The sequence below is a fragment of the Vipera berus genome (genome assembly GCF_964194415.1).
Source record: "Vipera berus genome assembly, chromosome: 9".
NCBI classification, from domain to species: domain Eukaryota; kingdom Metazoa; phylum Chordata; class Lepidosauria; order Squamata; family Viperidae; genus Vipera; species Vipera berus.
The window spans coordinates 5,786,130-5,805,952 of record NC_138212.1 but is presented as its reverse complement, the minus strand read 5'-3'; the positions used below and the strand labels follow the sequence as shown (position 1 = coordinate 5,805,952).

The window sequence follows — 19,823 nt, the reverse complement described above, 5'->3', positions numbered from 1 at the left end:
GTTCAGGGTGTAAATTTATCCAAAACACTTTTTTGGGGGGGGAAACTTCTCAAGCCGAATCTGGCATTCGTAGCTCCCAGTGGGGTTTAAAGCAGCAGGAATTTTTTTTTTATTTTTTTTTTGGAAGAAGGAATAACAAGAACTCTTCTGGCTGAAAAGCATTTACAGGAAAGGCCAAACAGTTACGAGCTGAAGCAAATTAGAAGCAGGATTCTGGCAAGCGCTGAGAGCAGAGCCATTCTGTAAACAGGAGGAGCAGTTGCTAATAATAACTGGGGAAGGGGTTGCAAGGGAAGCACTGACTTCAACTGGACTGCTGTGAGCTGCAGTGATGAACTGTTGCCAAAACTGACCGCACTATCTATGGAGCAAACTGTGATTCCCTTCCATATTTCCTAATGAGCCATTAAGCAAAAATACACCCACGCTCCAGGTTTGCAGTTGACTCATCGTGAAAGATGCATTCAAATGCAGCCATTCTTTCCACTTCTGCTTTGGATTTGAGCATCCAGCTTTCTTCCCCCCCCCCCACCGAAGTGGAATCCACCCCACCCCATCCCCGACCCTTTGTCAAATGAAGCTTGGATTTATGTGACATCAAAGCTGTTTAGAGGAAAGCAAAGATATTTCAGAGGGATCTGATCTGCAAAGCTGTTATCTCTCTCTCCCCCCCCCTCTCTTTTACACTAGTCTTCGTCATTCCAGAAAGAAGGGTGGGGTGCTTTAGACTAAGCTCCTCCCTTTATAGAGATGTTTTCCCCTCTGAAATTCTTGGCCAGATATAGACAGAGGTTTATGCTCGATTGTTCGTAAGCTTGGATCTCAAAGGACATCAGAGTCTGGTTCTCTCCAGGATCTCTTTCACGACAGCTGGTAAGTCATTTAGTCTCTTTGAGATGAGCATTTCCATGAGATAATGAAGTCTGAGCTTCCTATTATCACGAATAGTTCATGATAGTATAGCCCAAAGAATTAAGTGGCATATTCTTCAATTTGGGTGGAGTAGGCAGAGGCAAGCAATTTTCTTTTTCCAGAAGAGACTGCAAACTGCATGCAGTTCAACAAGATTTTCCTCGCTGTCACCTTGGCTTCTTCTAGCAAAGTAGCTAACGGATGTGTAAGGAGATTTACACTTTTCTGAGACAGTCATCTCTTCACCCAATTCCTGTTTTCCAGCTTTTCAATTAATTTTCCTGAGGATAATCTCAATACAATAAACAACCCCCCCCCTCCAAGCACTTTTTAAAACAGGAGACGGGGGGGGATTTTAGGCTAATAAAATAAAATTAAAAATAAATAATCGGAAAAATTTACATGCAGAAATTAGCAAAAGGGGGTGGGGGAATGACTGTCTAAACAGTCGTGTCAATTTGTAACCACAAAAAAACATGAAGCTTGTGCACAAGGTGGTTGAGAAGCAGAAATTTATTTTGTAAAAGAGAGAAAAGGGAGGAGGGGGGAGGGAGGGAGGGAGGGAGGGAGGGAGGGAGGGAGGGAGGGAGAGAGAGATACTAAACTTTTAGTTAATTGGATTTTGGCATAGTGTTGCAGATATTTCTCCCCATGTTCTCATGCCACCCAGTACAAAAATAATTACTGAGTTAATAAAGTGAGCACTCTTTCTTTGTTTGTTTGTGAAGCAAAATCCACCAATTTGAGTGGCTCCTACTTACATTTGTCTTAGTTTGGGCACTAAAGAGAATGATTGGCACCTTTAACAAGTTGGCACTTTTAACAGGTTGGCGAAGAAAAGGGTTTTCCTTCAAGACGAGATTTTCCTTTTTACCTCTGTGCCTAATTCATCAATATGCAGCTTCTGGTGGGTCTCTTCTTCTTCTCCGTCTTCTTGACTACAGGTATGGATAGGGTTGTCCTCCGGGAGTGGGTGGATGGGTGGGGTGAGGGGATTGTCAGTGGATCTAAGGAGGATCCTTAGATGATCCTCACTTGGGGCGAGGGATTTCCTAGGGATTGCGAAAAGCCTTGAGAACGATGGAGCGCTCTGCTTGAAAAACTGGTTGTAGAGTCAGAATACAGAGCAAGGTTTATCGAAAAGTATACAAGTCAAGATAGGGACGCGGTAGCTCAGTGGGTTAGGATGCTGAGCTTGTCGATCAGAAGGTCGGCAGTTTGGCGGGTCGAATCCCGAGGGCCGCGTAGCAGAGTGAGCGCCTGTTACTCGTCCCAGCTTCTGCCAGCCTAGCAGTTCGAAAGTACGTAAAAATGCAAGTAGAAAAATAGGGACCACTACGGTGGCAAGGCAACAGCGTTCTGTGCGCCTTTGGCATCTAGTCATGCCGGCCACATGACCACGGAGACGTCCTCGGACAAGCGCTGGCTCTTCGGCTTTGAAACGGAGATGAGCACCGGCCCCTAGAGTCGGAAACGACTACCATGCATGTGCGGGGGAACCTTTACCTTTTACCTTTATACAAGTCAAGAGAGAACTTGCCACACTCCTGGTCCTTTCATGTAATCAGGTTTGCTCTGGACTAATCATTAAGCCAAATAAGTGTTTGCTTAGGAAAGTAAGGAAAACAGGTGCCATAGATATTTTTTCCCCGTAGTTATACATCCTTAACTAGTCCATTGCCACACTTCACTGTATTCAGTTCCCCCCCCCCACAACTGTCTCTATCTACTGTGTTTCCCAATTGAAACTATGGTTAAGGGTCTCCATACATTGTGTAATTAAAGAGTTTTCATCACTTCTGGTGGCTGTTAGTTGCTGTTCTGCCAGTTCGTCTGTCTGTCTGTCCTACGTAGTGGCTGTCGCAGTCCTTTACAATGTATGTTATCAATGACTCCTGTTTTTTTTTCCCCTCTTCTGGGGCGGCTGGGTCTTTTGGTTCACTGGCTGTTGATGGGCGGTCTTCTAGAATTGCTTTATCATCGCCTTTCTGATGGGAAACGGTCCAGCTAATTCCAATTCATTGGCAATAAGCAGACAGCTGGAGAGTTGCTCTATTAATTGCGTGAGAACAGGGTGTTCCTTAGAGCAGGAAGCAAACGCTACCAAGCAAGCATTTTGTCCTATTATCATCAACTTTCCTGTGGAACAATCAACAGTCAATTTAGGAAAGGCTTCCTTCCTCCCTAGGTCTAACTTGCTACTTGCCCCAGGAATTTCGGCAGATTCCAAATGGGACAGAGGCGATTTGTTTTTGCTTTCTGTCTAACCTGTGCTTCTTCTTAATTATTCTTCCCCTCCCCGCCAGGATTTAGTAGCGTGCACCTCCTACACCTCACAATGGCTTCTGCTAAATTGTGCCTCTTCTAAGTTTACCTTAATACAAGCCTGATTGTGTCTCACCAATCCTCTCCACTGGCCAGCCTAGCTAAGGCTGTTGAGGGTCCTGGTTCGGTACAACGGCACTGGGAAAAGGTTTTTCACACTTACGACCATTGCAGCATCCCTCACGGTCACGTGGTCAAAATTCAGACGCTTGGCAGCTGACTCATATTTATGACAGTCGCAGTTTCCTGGGGTCACGTGATCCCCTTTTGCAACCTTCCGACAAGCAAAGTCAACGGAGGAGAGCCAGATTCACTGAACGACCGTGTGACTGACTTAACAACTGCAGTGATTTGCTTAGCAGTGATACGGCCAGAAAGGTCGTAAAAGAAATGTTTTAGCCACAGAAATTTGGGGCTCAGTTGTGGTCATAACCTGTAATATCGAAAGGGTTTTGGATTCCTTATCCCTGCCCTACTTTCTTAACTCCCCCCCCCCACTTTTTCCTCCCTCTCCAGGTAGTTCCTTGATGTGTGAACTTTGTACCTCACAAGGTTCAGATTGTACTGGTACGAAGCAAGAATGTTCTTCGAAGAATGGTGTCTGCATGACTTTGACGACTGAAGTTAGTGCAGGTAACTAGGACTAATCCTATTTTTCCCAGCAAGGGAATAAATAACGTGGATCTTGCAAGCTACATAAATCTGATGGTTCCTCTGCCATCAGGTTGGAGAGGGTCTTTCAAGTCTTCCTACCATGCCCACCCACCACCAACACCGTATAATGAAGTCTGTCCACCTTCTTGCTGGACATCCTCTGTTTCTCTACTTTCCCCTGCATTGTGGCTTTCTCCAAAGAACTGGGTCTTCACATAATTGTCCATGACCATTTGAGCCTGGCCATGAACATAGTTCAGGAAGTCCTCAATATACAATAGTTTTGTTTGGTGCCACTTCAAAGTTACAGTGGCTCTGAAAAAAATGAGTTAAGACTGTTTCCCTCGCTTATGACTCTTGTAGCATTGCCTTGGTCACATAATCAAATGTCAGAAGTTTCGCAACTGACTCGTTTCGATGATGGCTGCAGTGTCCCAGGGTCATTAATTTTTTTATTTTATTTTATTTTTATTACATTTATATCCCGCCCTTCTCTGAAGACTCAGGGCGGCTTACAAGCTTAGCAGTACCCTTCATTCTATGTATGTGCCTGGTTATTAGGGCTTTCACACACACCCCAAGCGGCATTATTACAAAGTCAGCTTAATTGCCCCCAACAATCTGGGTCCTCATTTTACCTACCTCGGAAGGATGGAAGGCTGAGTCAACCTTGAGCCTGGTGGGACTCGAACCTGCAGTAATTGCAGGCAGCTGGTGTTACTTAAGGAGGCATTAGCCCACTGCTGCACCAAGGCTCTTAATGGGTCATGTGTGATCCCCTTTTGTAAACTTTTGAATTTCAGTGGGGAAGCCAGATTCACTTAACAGCTGCAGTGATTCGCGTAACAACTGTGGCGAGCATGGTTGTAAAATGGGGCAAATTCACTTAACAAATGTTCTCACTTAGCAACAGAAATTTTGGGCCCCAACTGCGGTCGTAGGTCAAGGACTGCATGTAAGAGATTCCTGTCCCTGCAGAATCACAGGCCATCCATGAAACAATACTTAACTAACTAGACCCAACTTCAGCTTATTGAATCAAAATCACCTTAACATGTCTGATGGAGGTACGTATCTCAGGGCTGGCATTTTGTTGCCATTGTTCTACAAAGTTTTGTTTTTGCTTTTTTCCCCCCGAAGGGGAAGTATTGGAATAAAATGTCTACAACCTGAAAACTGGCTCCAGAGGACAGCCCCCCCCCAAAAAAAGAAATCACTTTTATTGTTTGATCTGATTTACATGGAGGGTCCATTCTTATTACCCACAAACAAGGACAGTCTTCTTTGTTACCCAATAGAAACCCATCGCTTTTTTAATTTGTTGAGCGATGATGTTGCAAATTGACCCATGAGAACAATAACCTCTTTTGCTTTTGATGAAGACAGATTTCCGCTCAAAGGCCTTTTCCTGCAGACAATAGCCCACAATAACAACGGTGGCAAGAACAATCATAAAATGGGGCAAAAATTCATGTAACATTGTTATGTACTGGGCTTTTGGAATATCACCATGCGCGTTGCTGGAGTACTAATGGTTCTCCAGCAACCCAGACAGGACGTCTCCGGTCCTGCAACTGGTCAACTTTGGGTGGCAAACATGGGTTCAATCCGACTGGTTGCTACCAGAGGGTCTGGCTATATATTGTGGCAGGGTGACTCCAAATCCTCAGTACAGTTTCAGCTTAAATAAAGAATGAGTTTCTCTGTACTCAACTGCGTGTCTTCATTCCTGCTCATCAGAGCCCACGACATAATAAACATCTTACTTGGCAACAGAAACTTTGGTGGGATTCAAATACCTGAAGAACCGGTTCTCTGCACGGATGCAGGTCTGGGCACCCAAGCCTAGAACAGACTTCCAGAAGTGACATCCACGCACTTCTGGCAGGCCATTCTAGGCCTGAGAGACCTCCTCTAGGCCTCCGAGCCCTAGAACAGGTTTTCAGAAGTGGCATCCACGCACTTCCGTTGGACCATTCTAGGCTTGAGAGGCCTCCTCCAGGCCTCCGAGGCCTAGAACGGACTTCCGGAAACGGTGTGCATTCAGCCAGTTCTCAAAACCCAACAAAATTTAGCTACCGGTTCTTTTGAATCGGTGCGAACCGGCTGAATCCCACCCTTGGCTCAGTTGTGGTTGTAAGGCAAGGACTACCTGTAGTGGAAACCTGTATTTGGCTGGATAGAGGATTTCCTTGAAGTCTGAGTGATGGCTCTGATCACTGACCTCTCTCTGTTTCTCCAGGAACCCAGAAAATCCAAACCACTATGAAAAGTTGCAGTACGGAAGATGCTTGTAAGTTTTATGAAAGTATGAAAGGGAAGGCTATCACAAGCCAAACACCCGACTCTTCGGGTATACAAGTTGGAACTGTCGTTAAACAAGCTGTCTGCAGCAAAGCCCCTCCCTCCTTTGCATTGTTCTTCCCAGCATTCCTTGGGCTCCTCCTGATGAAGCTTCTCTTCTAAAGCGCTTCCTTCCACTCAAGAAGTTGTCCCCTTTTCTGGGCCTGTATATCCTATCAAGCTATTAGGCTCTTTGATGTTATGCATAAGTCTCTATAGTTTCCCAAATGGAACACAGTGAAGCAGGGGAATATATAAACAGCCCAATGGAAAAAAAAGCAGACAAATATATAATCAGCAGCCTTGAATGTGTGTTTGAAGAAAAAAAATGGTGTAACTCAAATAAAGAAAACAATAAATAATTGAATTTCAGTCATTGCCTGGGTGTTATTTTTTTTTAAAAAAAATTTGGAGTAGGAAAAGAAAATCCACGTTCTCTGTTCTACAGGGCTAGTTTACCACCCGCTTCATCCAGATCTGATGTGATTTATATTTGTTTGCATATCAAAAGTAGAAACGGCCCATCTCACAGAGATTTGATTTTTCAGCTATTATGCATCATTTTATCGATCAACTATTTTATTCTGTTCGTGCCATCTGAATTCGGAAGACGTGCGTTAATTCTCTTCCTTCCAGTGTAGTCTACAGCCCTGGAGTCTCCCTGGTGGGTCTCTGATACAAGAACGTTTCCTAAAGCAGGACTTTTCAACCTTTCCACCCACTGTACCACTTTTAGGATAAGGCAATGTCCGAGTACCACCAGTCGCCCAGCAAAGTGTCAAAAACTTGACCAAAAAAAAAAAAGGAAAGAAATGATAAAGTACAGGTAGTCCTCGACTTAGAACAATTCGCTTAGTGGCTGTTCGAAGTTATGACGGCACTGAAAAAAGATGACCATTTTTCACACTTATGACTGCTGCAGCATCCCCAGGGTCATGTGATTTACATTCAGATGCTTGGCAACTGATTCATACTTATGACAGTCATAGTGTCCCAGGGTCATGTGATCACCTTTTGCAACTTTTTAACAAACAAAGACAATGCCCGGGGAGTGGGGAGGGGGGCAGCTCATCACTCAGGTTGCAGGTTGCCTGTGTGGGGAGAATCCATGGGTCTTTGGTGGAGGGACGTGGGGCTGGGGTGGGTGCCCTCCTTCTTCCCTCTCTCCCATTGTTCCTTCTTTCTTTCCTTCCTTTCTTTCCTCCTTCTTTGTCCCTTCCTCCTTCCCTCCCTCCCTTCCATTGTCTCTCAGGTTGCAGGGTGCCTGTGTGTGTGTGTGTGTGTGTGTGTGTGTGTGTGTGTGTGTGTATGAATCCATGAGTTACTATTGTGAGTGGGCAGGAGGGAAACCAAACTTTTCAATAGGCATGTTACTGTTTATATTCTGAAGGGCAAATATCCCTTCCTTCCTTCCTTCCTTCCTTCCTTCCTTCCTTCCTTCCTTCCTTCCTTCCTTCCTTCCTTCCTTCCTTCCTTCCTTCCCTCCCTCCCTCCCTCCCTCCCTCCCTCCCTCCCTCAGTCTAAGGCTTGGGGGGAGGGCAGGGGGGCTGGTGAGGAGAGAGAAGGGAGAATCTACTGGACTCTGTCTCCAGCTGCAGCAGGCATAGGCAACCTTGGCTCTTTTATGACTCATGGACTTCAACTCCCAGAATTCCTGAGCCAGCATCGCTGCTCAGGGGCTGCTCCAGATGCTGCAATTGGACAGCCCAAGCAGCAGAGAAAAGCCGTCGAGCGAAGGCAGGCGTAGTCAGGCCTCTTCCCACGGCTGTGGGAGAAGACACCTCGGGGGTAGGATGGGATGACTTCCTTCCCCAGGAGGAGCTGGCAGGTCAGGCGGTGGCCACAGCAGGCACGAAGAGCTTCCCAGAGCTGGCAAGAAGGAAGCTGAGCTTGTTCTGGATCCTCATGTGCCGCAGCGGGGCAGCTCCGCTTGGGGCTGGCTGCTCCTCCCCATGGCTCCCAGCGCGCGCTGAGACAAGGACACTGCAGGGAGAAGTGGAGGGAGAGGAGGGGAAGGGAAGGGAAGAGGAGGGAGAGGAGGGCAGCAACGCCATGCCTTCCTCGCCCACCCGCCCACTGCCACAGCAGCCTCCACCAGCTGGAAGCAGCACTGCACGGGAGCCTCCGTGTCGCAACCAGGCTGGAGGGCTGGATCCCAGTCAGGTCACCGGGTAGGTGAACGAGGATGGAGGAGCGACACTGCAACCAGGTCTCTGGCTTGGAGACGTCTCGGATGATCAAGCTTTTAGATCACCCGTTCTAGCCAGCCGCTTTCGAGGGCAGCTACGGGTTGTCAATTGAAAAACATGGGGAACAGCAGCAAGCTGCAGTGGCAGTCGCTGGCTCACACCTCCTGCTCAGCAAAGAGAAATCAACTCAGCAGGTCTTAAGTGGAGCTACCAAATCTGGGCTGCTGATATCCAGTAGGCCTCATGAACAAGACAGCCACACACGGCAGAGGGGCTGCTAGGGGCTGGAGGGGAGGCCGGGCAGATTGCAGGCACTGGTGGTGGTGCGGGCGCAGAGGGTGCTCATGCATGTGATCACCCTCTGGCCCCGAGCAGCGCCTCTGCAGTGCACATCTGTTTGCATGTGCGTTCGCCCTCAGCACCGGTGCCGCCGCCAGTGCCCGCAATCTGCCCGGCCTCCCCTCCGGCCTTAAGCAGCGCCTCTGCCGTGTTTGGCTGTCCTGTTCACGCGTGCGATCGCCCTCCAGCCCCAAGCAGCACCCACAATCTACCTGGCCTCCTCTCCGCCTGCTTTATGCAGCTCCTCCTGCCCCTCCCGCACCTACCGTTAACCCTCTTGCCACCATGCAGGATAAGGTGGCCACCCACGACCCCACCCAGATGCCCTCGCCTCCCCCAAGCATTGTTTTACTAACCTGCTTTCAGCTGCATTCCGTTTCTCTGTTCCCTTCTCAGCCTTCGTCACGTGTTTGTGGGACTATCGGTAAAAAATAAAAAAAATGTTCCATGACACTTTCTAACTTCTCGCGAGATCTCGCGAGAACTTAGAAAGTCTTGTGGAACTTTTTTTTTTTGTCCCACAAACACTTGGCGAAGGCTGAGAAGAGAATGGAGAAACGGAATGCAGCTGAAAGCAGGTTAGTTAAAAACACTTTTTTTTTGCTTTTTTTTACATTTTTTTACAGTGCTGTTCAACCCGTCCTATGCGTACCACCAGCCAGGTGCTCGCGTACCACTAGTGGTATGTGTACCACCAGTTGAAAAGCCCTGTCCTGAAGCCATTTAGTTCAGCTGACACCTGCTAACTGACTTCAACCGACTTGTGCGGCCGTTCATGTGAGATGCACAAAGCTTCAGAACTGGAAGGCCAGGGACCTTCTTTGGGGCCACCCGCAGTTATCATGGTTGGATTGTCCATGACACTGAGGCACGAAGGCTGACTGGGTGGTTTTGGGCCAATCACCAAAGAGGCAGTGAATTCTAGTCCCGCCTTAGGGAAAAAAGTCAGTTGGTTTATGTTGGGGCAGTTACTCTCTCTCTCTCTGCCCAACTGACCTCACAGGTCACCCGGGGAAAACAGGAGGAAAAAGGACTAGTAAGTACGTTCCGTGCCTTGAGTTATTTATAGAAGTAGCAAAGGCGAGATGTAAACCATAAAAAAGCACACAAATACACAAATAAATATTGTCTTGAGAGGTGACCTCATTGCCACTCTGGAAGGCGAATTGCCTTCGCCAGGCAGGTCCTCCACAGTCTGTGCAGAAGGTGATACTGCAGTCAAAATCAGAGACAATTTTGAATTTTCACAGGTAATAAAGCAGCACTTTTACCAGTGTTTCATGTCCCTGTTTCTTTTTGGTCTATGGATGCCTTGCGTGTTGTTTTGCAGAACCTCCCGGCCACACAGTTGTGTTCCTTCAAGAAGAGATGATTTTTTTTAACCTCTGTGTCTCATCATCATCATCATGCAACTTCTGCTGGGCCTCTTCTTCTTCTCCGTCCTCCTGACTACAGGTATGGTCGGGGTGGTCCTCTTGGGGCGGTGTCAGTGAAGCTAAGGAGGGTCCTCCACAATGACCACTTTAGGGGGTTGCTTAAGGGTGTGGAAAACCTTGGGAAATACTGTCCCCAAAGATGGAGTGGTTGGCTGGGAAAAAAAAAGTGGGTGTAAAGTGGGAACAGATTAAGGTTTATCGAAAGTACTTACATCGAGGGAGAATTTACCGCAGCGATGCTCCTTTCTTATGACCAGCTTAGCCCTGGAATAACCATTAAGCAAAATAAGCATGTGCCTAGGGTCATGAGGAAAGGGAGGCACCATCGATCTTCCTCCTAGTTGCATGCCCTTAATTATTTCGCTGCCAAACGTCATTTAAGTCAGGTTTCCCCCCCCCTCATTGTCTTTATTCGCTATGTTCAACATCAATTTGCATTGTTAAAAAAAATCACTTCCATTGAGGGCTACCTCTATTGAAAATCTCTTCTGCATTACTTGCCACCTCCCGAAATTCCTCTTCAAGTCAATGGGAGAAAACTTCAGATTTTTTTATTTCATTTATGAAATGTGGGTACCACTCATCTCACTCTCAGAGTGACTCTTGACTGGTTTACAACCGTATAATTTTTATTGAAGAAACAAACCACAGTAAATGTAGGAATGCAACAGGCTTCCTTCCTTCCTATTTCGAACTGGCTACGTTCCCCAGGAATGTTGTCAGATTCCAAATGGAACAAAGGCCATTTGTTTCTGCTTTCCGTCAAATCTCTGCTCCTTCTCTCTTATTCCTTCCTCTCTTTGTCAGTAGCGTGCAGCTCCTCTATCTCATCATGGCTTTTGCTGAACTTCGTCTCTGGGACATATTTTACCTCCGTATGGCTCTGATTGGGTCTCACCATGTCTCCACTGGCCAGCCTAGCTAAGGCTGCTGAGCGTCCGGGTTCCGTAATATTGAAAGCATCTTTGATTCCCCATCCCTATCCTATATCCTTAGCTCCTCCCGCTTTCCCTCCCTGGTCCAGGTAACTCCTTGACGTGTGAGCATTGTGCATCACCTGCTTCAGAAACATGCTCTGGTCCAAAGAAAGAATGTCCTTATAAGAATGCTGTCTGCATGACTTTGAAGACTGAAGCTACAATACGTGAGTAAGACACGCCACGTAAATCTCATTGATCCTGTGCTATCAGGCTGGTGAGGATCCTTCAGGTTTCCCAGCGGTGCCCCCATCACCACTGAAATGAAGCCTGTCTCCTTATTGCTAGTTATCCTCTTTTTTTTTCCTTCCTCTTTCCCCACCATTACATCCTTCTCCAGAGAGCTTGTCTGCATTGGAAGTAGGGTATTTTGAGCCTGGTTGTGTAGATCAGGGGTCCCCAACTCAATGGGCTGAAGCCCACTGCCGGGCCTTGAGCCTTTCAGAACTGGCCCCCTGGAGGTGGTAGGTGAGCATGTGCGCATATCCCGACCGATGTGAGCAGCGGGCGAGTGATGTGCTGCGCGCTACACTTGCCCACTGCCTGCATGGAAACATCCCCTCTCCTCCCGCCCCGGCTGGTCCACAAAACCAGAATGGTTGTCGAATTCTGGTGTAGATAATATTGGAAAGCTGAATTCCTTTAGGTTCTAATCCCTGACATTTCTCTATTCTTCCAGTGGTGAAAATTCTAACCGTCACGAAAACTTGCAGTCTGAAAGATAAGTGCAAGCAACTACAAGAACAGAAAGGAAACATTTTATCCAGCTCTTTACCCAATATATCAGATACTATTCCAAGTTTTCAAGTTGGGGCTATGATTAAAGAAGTTATCTGCAGCAAGGCCCCTCCCTCCATTCCATTGTTCTTCCCACCATTCCTTGCGCTCCTCCCGATGAAGTTTCTCTTCTAAAGCTCTTCCTTCCACTTGAGAACTTGTCCCCCTTTTCTTGGCCTGCACATCTTTTCAAGCTGAACATTCGTAACATCTTGGATGTTACGAATAAGTCTCTATATTTTCCCAAGTGGAACCCAGTTAAAGCGGACAAATATATAATCAGCCAAATGGAAACCAGTTAAGCAAATGTTTAATTGGCCAAACGGAACCCAGTTAAAGCAGACAAATATATAATCAGCAGCCTTGAATGTGTATTTGAAGACAAAAAAAGGGTGTGATTCAAATAAAGAAAACAAATAATTGGATTCTGCTCATTGCCTGTTTTTTCTTGGGGGGGGGGTTGATTTGCTGTGATTTATTTCTATCTATCTCAAAAGTAGAAACGGCCCATCTCACAGAGGTTTGATTTTTCATTTTTCATTATTTTATTGACCAACTTTATTTCTTTCTGTTCGTGCCCTCTGAATCCTGAAGACATGCGTTACCTCTCTTCCTTCCAGTGTAGTCCACACAGCCCTGGAATTTCTCCAGTGGGTCTGTAATTACAAGAATATTTCCTGAAGCCATTTAGTTCAGCTGATACCTGCCACCAGACTTCAACCAACTACTCCAGCCATTTGTGTGTGATGCAGAAAGCTTTGGGAATGGAAGGCCAGGCTTGTTCGTGAAACCGAGGCACGAAATCTGACTGGGTGACTGTGGGCCAATTACCAAAGAGGCAGTGAATTCTAGTCCCGCCTTAGGCAAAAAAGTCAGTTGGTTTATGTTGGGGCAGTTACTCTTTCTCTGCCCAACTGACCTCACAGGTGAGTGGGGAAAACAGGAGGAAAAAAGAGTAGTAAGTATGCCCCCTATCCTTGAGTTATTTATACAAGTAGTAACGGTGAGATGTAAACCACAAAAAAAATACACAAATAAATATTGTCTTGAGAGGTGACCTCATTGCCACTCCGGAAGGAGAATTGCCTTCTCCAGGCTGGTCCTCCACAGTCCATGCAGAAGGTGATACTACAGTAATCATCAGAGACAACTTTGAATTTTCACGGGTAACAAGCAGTTTTACAAGTGTTTCATGTCCCTGTTTCTTTTTGGTCTATGGATGCCTTGCGTGTTGTTTTGCAGAACCACCCGGCCACACAATTGTGTTCCTTCAAGAAGAGATTTTTTTTTAACCTCTGTGTCTCATCATCATCATGCGGCTTCTGCTGGGCCTCTTCTTCTTCTCCGTCCTCCTGACCACAGGTATGGTCAGGTTTGGGGGTCAGTGAAGCTAAGGAGGGTCCTCCACACTGACCAGTTGTAGGGGGTTGCCTAAGGCTGTTAAAAACCTTGAGAGCTCAAAGATGGAGTGGTTGGCTGGAGGAAAAAAAGTGGGTGTAGAATCGGAATAGATTAAGGTTTATTGAATGTACTTAAGTCAAACAAGAATTTACTGCATTCAAGGTCCTTTCTTACGACCCGGTTAGCCCTGGAATATACACTTAGCTCCTCCCACTTCCCCTCCCTCTCCAGGTAGCTCCTTGAGGTGTGAGCATTGTCTGTCACATACTTCAGAAATATGCTATGGTTCAAAGAAAAAATGTCCTTATAAGAATGCTGTCTGCATGACTTTGATGACTGAAGCTACAATAAGTGAGTAAGACATGCCACGTAAATCTCATTGATCCTCTCTCCATCGGGCTGGTGATGTTCCTTCATGTTTTCCAACAGTGCCCCCACCATCACTGAACTGAACCCCGTCCCCTTATTTATTTATTTATTTATTTATTTATTTATTTATTTATAATCCCATTTATATCCCGCCCTTCTCCGAAGACTCAGGACGGCTTACAATCTAAAGCACAAATCAATGTGCTTAGCAACAGCCTTCATTCTATGTATATGCCTGCTTATTAGGGCTTTCAGGCCCCCCCAAGCGGCATTATTACAAAGTCAGCTTATTGCCCCCAACAATCTGGGTCCTCATTTTACCTACCTCGGAAGGATGGAAGGCTGAGTCAACCTTGAGCCTGGTGGGACTTGAACCTATTGGCAGCTGGTGTTACTTAAGGAGGCATTAGCCCACTGCTCCACCAAGGCTCTTATTGCTAGTCATCCTCTTCTCTTTTCTTCCTCTTTTTCCCACCATCACAACCTTCTCCAGAGGGTTTGGTCTTCACATAACGCATTTGAGTTAGGGTAATTTGAGCCTGGTCATGTAGATCGGGGGTCCCCAACCCCATGGGCTGCAGCCCACTACTGGACCTTGAGCCTTTCAGAAACAGGCTATGGAGATGACAGGCCAGTATGCACCCACACCCCCACTTGTGCCAGCAGTGGGCAATCTTCTACACTCTGTTTGAGTGGGCGGAGGGCGCACGTGCTCGCTGCTCATGCAAATGGAGCTATGCTTGTCTGCCACTCATGAGAACCAGCCCCCTTCCATCCCCCCACCCCACCCACTAGTCTAATACTTTCTGCAAAGCTGGAAAGTATTGGAAAACTGTATTTGGGTGAGTGGAGGAATTCCTTTAGCTCTGAGTGATGGCTCTGATGACTGACATTTCTCTCTTCCTCCAGTGGTGAAAATCGTAAGCATCATGAAAACTTGTACTCCGGAAGATGACTGCAGGCAACTACAAAGGCATAAAGGAAACCGTTTACCCATCCCATTACCCAACATATCAGAAATTATTCAAGTTGGGGCTGTCATTAAAGACATTGTCTGCAGCAAAGCCCTTTCCTCTTTTGCATCATTTTTCCCAGCATTCCTGGGGCTCCTCCTGCTGAAGTTTCTCTTCTAAAGCTTTTCCTTCCAACCAAGAGGCTGTCCCCTTTTCCAGGCCTGTATATCTTCTCAACCTGATCAGGCCTGCTCTTTGATGTCATGTCTGTGTCTCCATATTTGCCTAACTAGGAACCAGCTCAGCAGACAAATATATAATCAGCAGCTTTTGAAAAAAAAGATGTTGTAAAGAGAAAAAAATAAATAATTGGATTCCAGCCATTTCCTATTTCTATTTGGGATAGGGATAGATATATTTTAAAGGGACACGGTGGCTCAGTGGGTTAGGACGCTGAGCTTGTCAATCAGAAGGTCGGCAGTTTGGTGGGTGGAATCCCGAGTGCCGCGTAGCAGAGTGAGCGCCTGTTACTCATCCCAGCTTCTGACAACCTAGCAGTTCAAAAGCACGTAAAAAATGCAAGTAGAAAAATAGGGACCACTACGGTGGGAAGGTAACAGCGTTCCGTGCGCCGTGCGGCCACATGACCACGGAGACGTCCTCGGACAAGCGCTGGCTCTTCAGCTTTGAAACGGAGATGAGTAACGGCCCCTAGAGTCGGAAACGACTAGCACGCATGTGCGGGGGAACTTTTACCTTTAAATATATTTTGGCATTCCCTTCTTCCTGATTTGATTTGATATATTGATTTATATTTACTTTTATTTATTTGTATGTCACTCAGAAATTTGATTTCTGATGCTGTTGTCCTGTCTCTTTGAGGCCTCTTCCTAGCCAGCTGAGGAACGGATGGTTACAAGAGCTAAGCAAAGAGGCACAATAGACTGGTGGTGCTGGGAGAGACGGAGGGAAGGAGATGTTTGTGTATGCAAAGGGAATGGCTGCAGTAGCACAAAAGATGCTGGGAAGGAAAATTACGATCCTAGCAAAAGTTAATGGAGTGACCGTGAGAAGCTTGGTAGATACTAAGAACAGAGGAACATTGGTAGGTCCTCATTTAGTGACAAAGGAAGCATCCATGGGGAAAGAGCCTCTTACAAGCGTGTTTGGGCAGACCCAGATGGCCACATTGTTTAAAGTCAGAATACAAGACAGCCTTAGCTGGAAATGTAAGCTTTTGGACTGTGGTTGTTCCCATCCAAATCAAGACAGTGCTTTCGTGTAGTAGCACTACTGCAGTCCGGAAAATGCTTGGAAGCAATTTGAAGGGCGGAAAAGAAAGCCCTTATCTGGCCAGTTATCCAAACACGTCAGATATTTTTCCCTCCTCTTGCAGTTGCCCTGTCATGAAAAGATTGACTGCAGCAAAACCCTTCCCTGTTTTGCATTGCTCTTGCCAGCAGACTTTGGCTTCTTCCTGATGAAGCTTCTTTCCTAAAGCTCTTTCTTCCACACATAGCCCTGCTCTGCTGTTGTTCAGTTGCTGAGTTGTGTCCGACTCTTTGTGACCAGATGGACCATAGCATGCTAGGCTCCCCTATCCACCTGTCTCCAGAGTGGTCCAAATTCATGTTCTTTGCGTCGATGACACGAACCATCTTATCCTGTGCCATCCCCTTCTCCTTTTGCCTTCAGTCTTTCCCAACACCGGGGTCTTTTTGAACGAGTCCTCACTTCTCATTAGGTGGCCAAAGTATCTGAGCTTCAGCTTCCGTGCCTGCCCTTCCGAAGAAGAGTCACAGTTGATTTCCTTTGGGATCGACTGATTGGATCTCCTTGCAGTCCAAGGGACTCTCAAGAGACTTCCCCAGCACCACAATTCAAAAGTAACAATTCTTCGGTGCTCAGCCTTCCTTGTAATCCAACTCCCACTTTACTACCGGGGAAACCACAACTTTAACTATATGGACCTGTGTTGGCAAGGGGATGTTTCTGCTTCTTAATATACTGTCTAGATGCGTCGTAGCTTTCCTCCCAAGGAGTAATCGTCTTTTAATTTCATGGCTGCAGTCACCGTCTGCAGTTGCCTTGCAGACCAAGAAAATAAAATCTGCCCTGCTTCCATTTCTTCCCCTTCTGTTTGCCAGGAAGTGATGGGATTGGACGCCAAGATCCTACTTTATTCAATGCTGAGTTTCAAGCCAACTTTGCACTCCTTCCTCGTCATCAAGAAGCTCTTTATTCTCCACTTTCTGCCTGTAGAGCAGTGTCGTCTGCATCAATTTTGATATTTCTCCCTGCTCTACCAGCAGCTTTTTCTGATAGGCCAGTCAACCAGCCTTCCCCGATTGGCTGGTGGCTGGAATCCCACTCCTTAAACTGTAAACAGAAAGACACTGGAGTGGGCTTCTGGGAGATGTAGTCTACAGCAGAGACAACTGAATCATGGTGCAGTGGAGCAAAACTACAGAGCCCAACAGCTCAGAGATGAAAAAGGGAAAGGCAAGCCCGTTTTGGGGTGGGGGGGGGAAGAAGGGGAGGGAAACAAGAGGAGAGAAGACTTATAAGGAGTAGGGAAGCACAAAGGGGGGAGGAGAGAGAGAGAGAGAGAGAGAGAGAGAGAGAGAGAGAGAGAGAGAGAGAGAGAGAGAGAGAGAGAGAGAGAGAGAGAGAGAGAGAAACAGTGTTTTTTCTAGACTAGAGGGAACAGCTGTGGCATCCTGGGCTGTGGTCTGCATTCCTGCTACCATAAAAGAAGTGAAAGTCCTAATCCAGCTGTGGTGCATTCTTCATCTGGCTGCAGGTTCCTGATCCATCACCCACAGCTAGAGAGATGAGCCCCATAGACCTCTTGCCGGGTCTGCAGAGGGGGTGGTGGTGGTGGTCCAGAAGGAAGTCAATGGGATTGGCTACAAAACAGTTTCTCTGACTTATTTGTGTCTTCTACTACCCAAGTGCCCTAATCCAAGTTTGGGCTGCCACAGTTGCTGCTACAGTTGCCACTTCCACACCGCTAGTGGATAGGGTGGGATTGTGCCCCTGTTAGGGTCCTTTAGCATTAGAGACATTGGGACACTTCAGGAATGAGCAATGTGTGTTTATTTATTTACTTGTTAAATTTATTTATTTAACAGCCCTCTCTTGCTGCAGGGCTGTTCCAGGAAGTACATTACCTAGCATAAAGGGTAATTTCTTACATTACTGGGTTATCCATATCCCCTGTATTTTGCTGTGTTCTTGATTGTCTACTCACTGAGGACTCCTTGGTGCATTCTGAGCTTGCTTTTTTTTTCCTTGCAGACCTTTCATTACCCAAACTAGGTAACATCATCAGAGAGCACCAGGGACCCCTCGTTTCAGCTCTGGGCTACAAACATTCTCCTTTATTTTTTATTTTTTTTAATCCCATTTATATCTCGCCCTTCTCCGAAGACTCAGGGCGGCTTATAATCAATGTGCTTAGCAGTAGCCTTCATTCTATGTATATGCCTGCTTATTAGGGCTTTCCCCCCACCCCAAGCGGCATTACTACAAAGTCAGCTTATTGCCCCCAACAATCTGGGTCCTCATTTTACCGACCTCGGAAGGATGGAAGGCTGAGTCAACCTTGAGCCTGGTGGGACTTGAACCTGCACTAATTGCAGGCAGCTGGTGTTACTTAAGGAGGCATTAGCCCACTGCTCCACCAAGGCCCTTTATTGTCTTACTCATCGGGCTGGTGTCTGCTGTTGTTATCTCTGGTTCTACAGATTAATCTTATTTTATCCTCAGGGCTATTGTCTTAATTAAAGCCCCACAAATCTCACAGAGTGTGTCCGTGTGTTTGTATCAGACGGGCTGGTCATCAGAAAAGAGGGACAGAAGGACCCAGTCATCAGTGGCCACTTTGGGGGTAAGTGCTATATAGAAATGCCCCCCCCCTTTTCTTGGCCTGTATATGCTTTCAATCTGACGGGGTGTTATCCTTATGTCTCTACATTTTACTAACTGGAAGCCAATTCAGCACCCAGAGATATAATCAGCGGCCTTGAATGTGTGCTTGAAGAAAAAAGATGGTGTAATTCAAATAAAAGAATAAAGAATAAATGATGGGACTCCATTCGTTGCCTGATTCTCTTGATTTGGGATAGGGAAAAAAAACCCATCTTTTCCATTGTACAGGGATAGACATAGTTTATCATTCCTAACTTCAGATTTAATTTATTTGTGCAGGGGTGGGACTTCCAGATCCAGACAGACAGGAACAGACTGGCTAAACAACCAGGCACTGTAGTTGTAGACCAGAAGACACTGTTGGTGATAGATATAGTGGTGCCAATGACAACATCAGGAATGAGGATAAAAAGGTGGAAAAGGACCAGAGTCTCAACCAAGAACTAGAGAGGAAAGTCAATCAATCAATCAATCAGAATAGAGTTGGAAAATGCAGGCCAATACCCCAAACACGGTCTGCCTTTTCTATTGTTTGCATACAGAGAAATTCCCAGGGATCCTTGGGGTTCAGCTCTTTTGAGTTATTGTATGGGGGACAAAAAAGGGACGTGGTGGCTCAGTAGGTTAGGACGCTGAGCTTGTCGATCAGAAGGTCGGCAGTTTGGCGGGTCGAATCCCGAGTGCCGCGTAACAGAGTGAGCACCTGTTACTCGTCCCAGCTTCTGCCCACCTAGCAGTTCGAAAGCACGTAAAAATGCAAGTAGAAAAATAGGGACCACTACGGTGGGAAGGTAACAGCGTTCCGTGTGCCTTTGGCATCTAGTCATGCCGGCCACATGACCACAGAGACATCATCGGACAAGCGCTGGCTCTTCGTCTTTGAAACGGAGATGAGCACCAGCCCCTAGAGTCGGAAACGACTAGCACGCATGTGCGGGGGAACCTTTACCTTTACTTTTATGGGGGACAAACTTGTGGGGTTCTTGATATCATTAAGGAAGGTTTATCTGAATTTCTAGAAGGTCCTAAAAACCAAGCTGAATATATCCTCATGCAGAGGAGTAAATTAAAAGTCCTAGGACACATTTCCCAAGAACATTTAGAAACAGCCAGAGAAAGCCAGAAAAGACATTATGATGAAGGCTTAAAGTAATTTAATTTAGAAGGCAGAGCCTTGTTATTACTGCCCAACAAAGAAAGCAGACTACAGGCTAA

The 19,823-nt window shown here is 46.5% G+C and overlaps 2 protein-coding genes and 2 long non-coding RNA genes across 7 annotated transcripts in view; all 4 read left to right on the top strand.

The window, feature by feature from the left end:
• The window catches only part of LOC308672494 (interferon-inducible GTPase 5-like), a 192,051-nt gene that overhangs the window by 29,016 nt on the left and 143,212 nt on the right, over nucleotides 1-19,823 (top strand). The gene's annotated exons all lie outside the window — the stretch shown is intronic.
• The window catches only part of LOC308672491 (interferon-inducible GTPase 5-like), an 82,737-nt gene that overhangs the window by 51,988 nt on the left and 10,926 nt on the right, over nucleotides 1-19,823 (top strand). The gene's annotated exons all lie outside the window — the stretch shown is intronic.
• Nucleotides 696-6,606, top strand: LOC308671993. Its single transcript, XR_014027326.1, has 4 exons — nucleotides 696-873; nucleotides 1,739-1,856; nucleotides 3,754-3,870; nucleotides 6,134-6,606. It is a non-coding gene; the product is annotated as an uncharacterized lncRNA (long non-coding RNA).
• On the top strand, nucleotides 10,744-15,054 carry LOC308671779. Of its 2 annotated transcripts, XR_014027296.1 has the most exons (4): nucleotides 10,744-11,342; nucleotides 11,516-13,314; nucleotides 13,585-13,704; nucleotides 14,632-15,054. It is a non-coding gene; the product is annotated as an uncharacterized lncRNA (long non-coding RNA). The 2 variants fall into 2 exon arrangements; XR_014027297.1 differs by lacking the exon at nucleotides 10,744-11,342 and having other exon boundaries at nucleotides 11,349-13,314.